The 4,615-nt window shown below is 48.1% G+C and overlaps 1 long non-coding RNA gene across 2 annotated transcripts in view; it reads left to right on the top strand.

Annotated features, from left to right (window-relative positions):
- LOC144245671 (uncharacterized) overlaps positions 1-4,615 on the top strand; it is a 22,607-nt gene that overhangs the window by 16,028 nt on the left and 1,964 nt on the right. For both annotated transcript variants that reach the window (XR_013339381.1, XR_013339380.1), the window contains exon 3: positions 4,460-4,554. This is a non-coding gene — a long non-coding RNA (uncharacterized LOC144245671). The remainder of the gene's footprint in view (positions 1-4,459; positions 4,555-4,615) is intronic.

The raw sequence follows: 4,615 nt of genomic DNA, 5'->3' as shown, positions 1-4,615 counted from the left end.
TACGTGCAAACATATGATATTTGTCCTTCTCTGCCTGACTTATTTCGCTCAGCATAACCCCCTCAAGGTCCATCCATGTTGCTACACATGGCCAGATTTCATTCTTTCTCATTGCCATGTTTCCATGGTATAGATAAACCACATCTTCTTGATCCATTCGTCCGTTGATGGACACTTAGGCTCTTTCCATGTTTTAGCTATTGTCTCCACCACTCTTAATGATTAGTTTGTATACCTACCTACAGGGGTGCCTTATTTTAAACAAAATTTTGAGTATATATTTCTGAAAAGTTTGATTAGAGGACTTACCTTCCGAAAAGAGCACTTCTTGAAACGAGTTCATTAAACAGCGTGTGCTGCTCTGGCATTGCCATAGTGTCCTTTGCTGTACAGTTCTTCCCTTCTCGCTTTCTCTGTGCTCAGTGGCCGACTGGATACTCTGTTGCATTTGGGCAAGTTACGCCTCCCAGTTGGTCTCTTCCCGCTGGCATTTTGCTTAATTCTCCTGTGTGTGTGTGTGTGTGTGTGTGTGTGTGTGTGTGTACACCTCTTGCTGTGGAGAGAGCGTCCCTAGACTGGTGACGTCCCTGGCTGGCTTCTTGCTCACGCATTTCAGTAAGGCGACCCAAGAAGACTGGGAACGGAGTTGATTAGGCTGTTAGGGAGACACCTGCCATTAACACCCGGGGGATGGTACAGCTCGCAGCGACCGGAGGAGTCCTTCAGAGAGTATCCATCCCTGCTTTTGTTTCCTGGGTCGGTTCCTTTAGCCTCAGAATAAGCGGTACGGGTCTAACTGGGACGTTCCGGGTTAGTGCACAAGGAGTGTGTGATTTTTGAGGGGAAAAAATGTTCCTAAATTTGAACGAAGAGTGATAAATTCAATTTAAGTGTTTGGAAGTGAGGACCAGTCAAGGGGTTACAGAGCACGTGTGCTGTGGTCCAATTGTGACATTCTGAGAAGAGCACAAGCCGGGCCTACTCTCCNCGACGCGGGGCTCGAACCCACGAACCGCGAGATCATGACCCAAGCGAAAGTCGGACGCTTAACCGACGAAGCCACCCAGGCGCCCCAAGAAGCACTCACTTTCAAGCGGCGGTTTTGTTACACTTGCGAGTAAGACTCAGTTCTTTGGTCCCTTTCCACACAGCGTAACAGACTCCAAAAATAGAATGGGGGAAGAACGGATTGAATAGAGAAACAAAGAGCTGTAAGTGTGGAAAGTACAAATAGAAGAATAAGAATAGAGTGACGAGAATAGAGGAGGAAGTCATTTACTCTGTGTTCTCGGTTTTGCCTTTGTTTGCGGTCTCACCGTATGTGAGGTTCTGTACAAGGCGCTGCAGAAGCAAGAGAGGTGCTGGGTGTCCCTCCCAGGGAGCCGAGGTGGTGGTTAGGAAAGAGACAGGGACACACCTGACCGTGGTCAGGGCCTGAGTGAGCGACAGCTGTCGTCAGGTGGAGACGACCGCGAGCGCGGAGAAGAGAACCAGCGGGCTCCTTGCGTGAGGTGACCTGAAGGAAGCGTGCGGGACTAGGGTCTTCGGAGCCGTCCAGGGTCCCGGCGTAGGGAGGGGACTCCCAGGCCCGCCAGGGGTGGCCGCAAGGCCTGGACTCTGAATGCCTGCGAGGGGCGTGGGGACGGTCACTTGTAGGGGTGCAGCCGGGACGTGCTTGTAAGTGAGGTTGGATGGCGCTGTGAATGCCATGCTCAAAACCTTTATTTAATAAAAAATAATGAGGAAATAAATGGGGTTAGTTATCTGTTAAGAATGGAGGCAGATCTNCTCCGTACAAGCGTTCTCCCTGGAGATGCGTCCGCCCCCCGCGCTCGCACCCGGCCCCCTGCGCTGTCCTGTAGGCCGAGGCTTTGGAAACCAGCGTGGGGATGGGACGGGCCAGAGAAAACGGTACTGCCAGTAAATTGTCCGTAAACAACTGCTAGGTGAGATAAAGACACAGCCGAAAAATGGGAAAAACGGTGTTGGAAAAAGAAAAGGGCTGACATACAAAGCGCTCTTTTTATCTTTAGTGTTGAGGTCTCTTCTGAAAACACGGTTCATTTTCTTTCTTGCCAGTGACCTACTTCTCTTTCCCATTCAGACTGATGCGTGCTGTGTACACCGTGTGTTGGTGCCACGACATGGTAGTGTAGTCGTAAGGTATCTATTGTGTGTCTAACTGGTTTATTTAAAAGGACACTGCTGAAGTGACAAGGAGATCATTTGTGGCTTTGCATAAATCTAATTTTAGGGCCTTAGTGCTAACTCTTAGGCCATATACCTATTATAGTCTTTTTTTTCTTCCAAATTTTTATTTAAATTCTAGTAAGTTACCTAATTTTAAAAAAAATTTTTAATGGTTACTCATTTTTGAGAGAAAGACACAGAGCGCTAGCCGGGGAGAGGCAGAGAGAGAGGGAGACCCAGAATTGGAAGCAGGCTCCAGGCTCTGAGCTGTCAGCATAGGGCCTGATGCGGGCCTGAACTCACGAACCGTGAGATCATGACCTGAGCTAAACAAAGTCAGATGCTCAACTTACCGAGCCATCCAGGTGCCCCAGTTAACTCTTCTTTAGATATAACTCATGTAGCAGAAAACTCACCCTTTTAATGTACACAATTCAATGGTTTTTAGTGTATTCACAAAGTTGTGCAACTATAACCACTAATTCCAGAATATCCCCCCCCCTGAAAAAAAAAAAGAATCCCCGTACCGTTAGCAATGACTCCCCGTTTACCTCTCCACTCCCATTTCCTGGAACCACGTATCTGCTTTCTGTCCATGGATTTACCCGTTCTGAATATTACATATAAATGGAATCATGTAATGTGTGGCCTTTTGTGTCTGGCTTCTTTCACATAAAATGTTTTTGAGGTTCATCCACGTTGTCTGTATCAGTACTTCATTTTTATGGCTGACGAATATTCCATTGTATGAATATGCCACATTTTATTATCCATTCAGCTGATGGACGTGTGAGTAGTTTCCACTTTTTGGCTATTACGAATAATGCTACCGTAAACATTCCTGTACAGGTTTTTGTGTGGACTGTGTTTCCATTTTGCTGGCTCACATGGTAACTTTATGTTTGGCTTAAAAATTTTTTTTTAACGTTCATTTATTTTTGAGAAAGAGAGAGGCAGATTTCGAGCAGTGGAGGGGCAGAGAGAGAGGGAGACACAGCATCCTAAGCAGGCTCCAGGCTCCGCGCGGTCAGCACAGAGCCTGACGCAGGGCTCGAACTCACGAACCAGGAGATCATGACCTGAGCCAAAGTTGGACGCTCAATCGATGGAGCCACCCAGGTGCCCTGCTTCATGTTTGGCTTTTGGAGGAACTGCCGGTCTGTCTCCCGTTATTGCACGTTTGACATCCCCCCAGCAGTGTGTGAGGGTTCCCGTTCCTCCACATCCTCACCAGCACTTGCTCTTGTCTGTCTGTCTGGGGTAGCTGTCCGGGTGGTGTGAAGCACTGTCTCACTGTAGTTTTGATTTGCATTTCCCTGCTGACTGATGAGGTGGACCATTTGCTCATTAAAAAAAAAAAAAAAAATTTTTTTTTCCNATGAGTTTTAAGAGTTCTTTATATATTCTGGATTCAAGTCCCTTATAAGGTACATGGTGTGCAAATATTTCCTCCCGTTCTGTGGGTTGTCTTCACTTTCTGGATAATGTCCTTTGAAGCACAAAAATGTTTAATTTTGAGGGGTGCCTGGGTGGCTCAGTCAGTTAAGCGTCCGACTCTCCATCTCAGTTCAGGTCTTGATCTCAAGCTTGTGAGTTCGAGCCCTGTTTTGGGCTCCACGCTGGTCATAAAGCCTACTTTAAAAACTAAAAATAAAAAGCTTTAATTTTTATGAAGTTCAGTTTATCTTTTTTCCTTTTGTTTCTTGTGTTCTTTGTGTCATTGAGTTAATTTAAAAAAATTTTTTTAATGTTTTATTTACTTCTGAGAGAGAGACAGTGTGAGCAGGGGAGGGGCAGAGAGAGAGGGAGACACAGCATCTGAAGCAGGCGCCAGACTCCAAGCTGTCAGCACAGAGCCTGACGCGGGGCCTGATCCCACAAACCGTGAGATGGTGACCTGAGCCACCTGGGCACCCAGGTTCACTTGGTTTTGTGCCGCTCTTGAAATAAAGCAGGCGGTGGAAAGACCCTTAGCATTGCAGCTGCTTATTTTCCTTCCTTCTGCACCCGCTGACCGGGACACCCTCGGAAGTAAATGCACGGGCAGCGGAACCTAATGGNTAGGCTAGCCCAGCCTCGCATAATCCGCCGCCGCAATCCCTTCACGGGGAGTTTGGTGTCTGGGGCTCGCACCGTTGGGCTTCTGCGTCACCCTCTTGCCGGGCCTGCCCGCGTCACCTGCTGAGATTTGACTTGACAGGTGGTCCTGAAAGAAACAGCCATTCCTCAAAACCGCCTGTGAAGACTTCTCCGTGTGTTCGTTCCACAGAAACTTCCTGCGCTTCTGTCGCGAGCCTGGCGCTGTGGTGAAACGCCTTTCCCTGTTGTCCACGTCCCAGTGACTCTTGCCAGCGGCCCTAGGAGGTAGGTGCTGTCGTGACCGTTGTTGTGGCCATTGTCTGGCGAGCTGCAGGAGGACACGGCT

The sequence above is a fragment of the Crocuta crocuta genome, unplaced genomic scaffold, assembly GCF_008692635.1.
Source record: "Crocuta crocuta isolate KB4526 unplaced genomic scaffold, BGI_CrCroc_1.0 scaffold2174, whole genome shotgun sequence".
NCBI lineage: Eukaryota > Metazoa > Chordata > Mammalia > Carnivora > Hyaenidae > Crocuta > Crocuta crocuta.
Note: the sequence above shows the minus strand (reverse complement) of the source record. Positions and strands in the feature narration are given on the sequence as shown.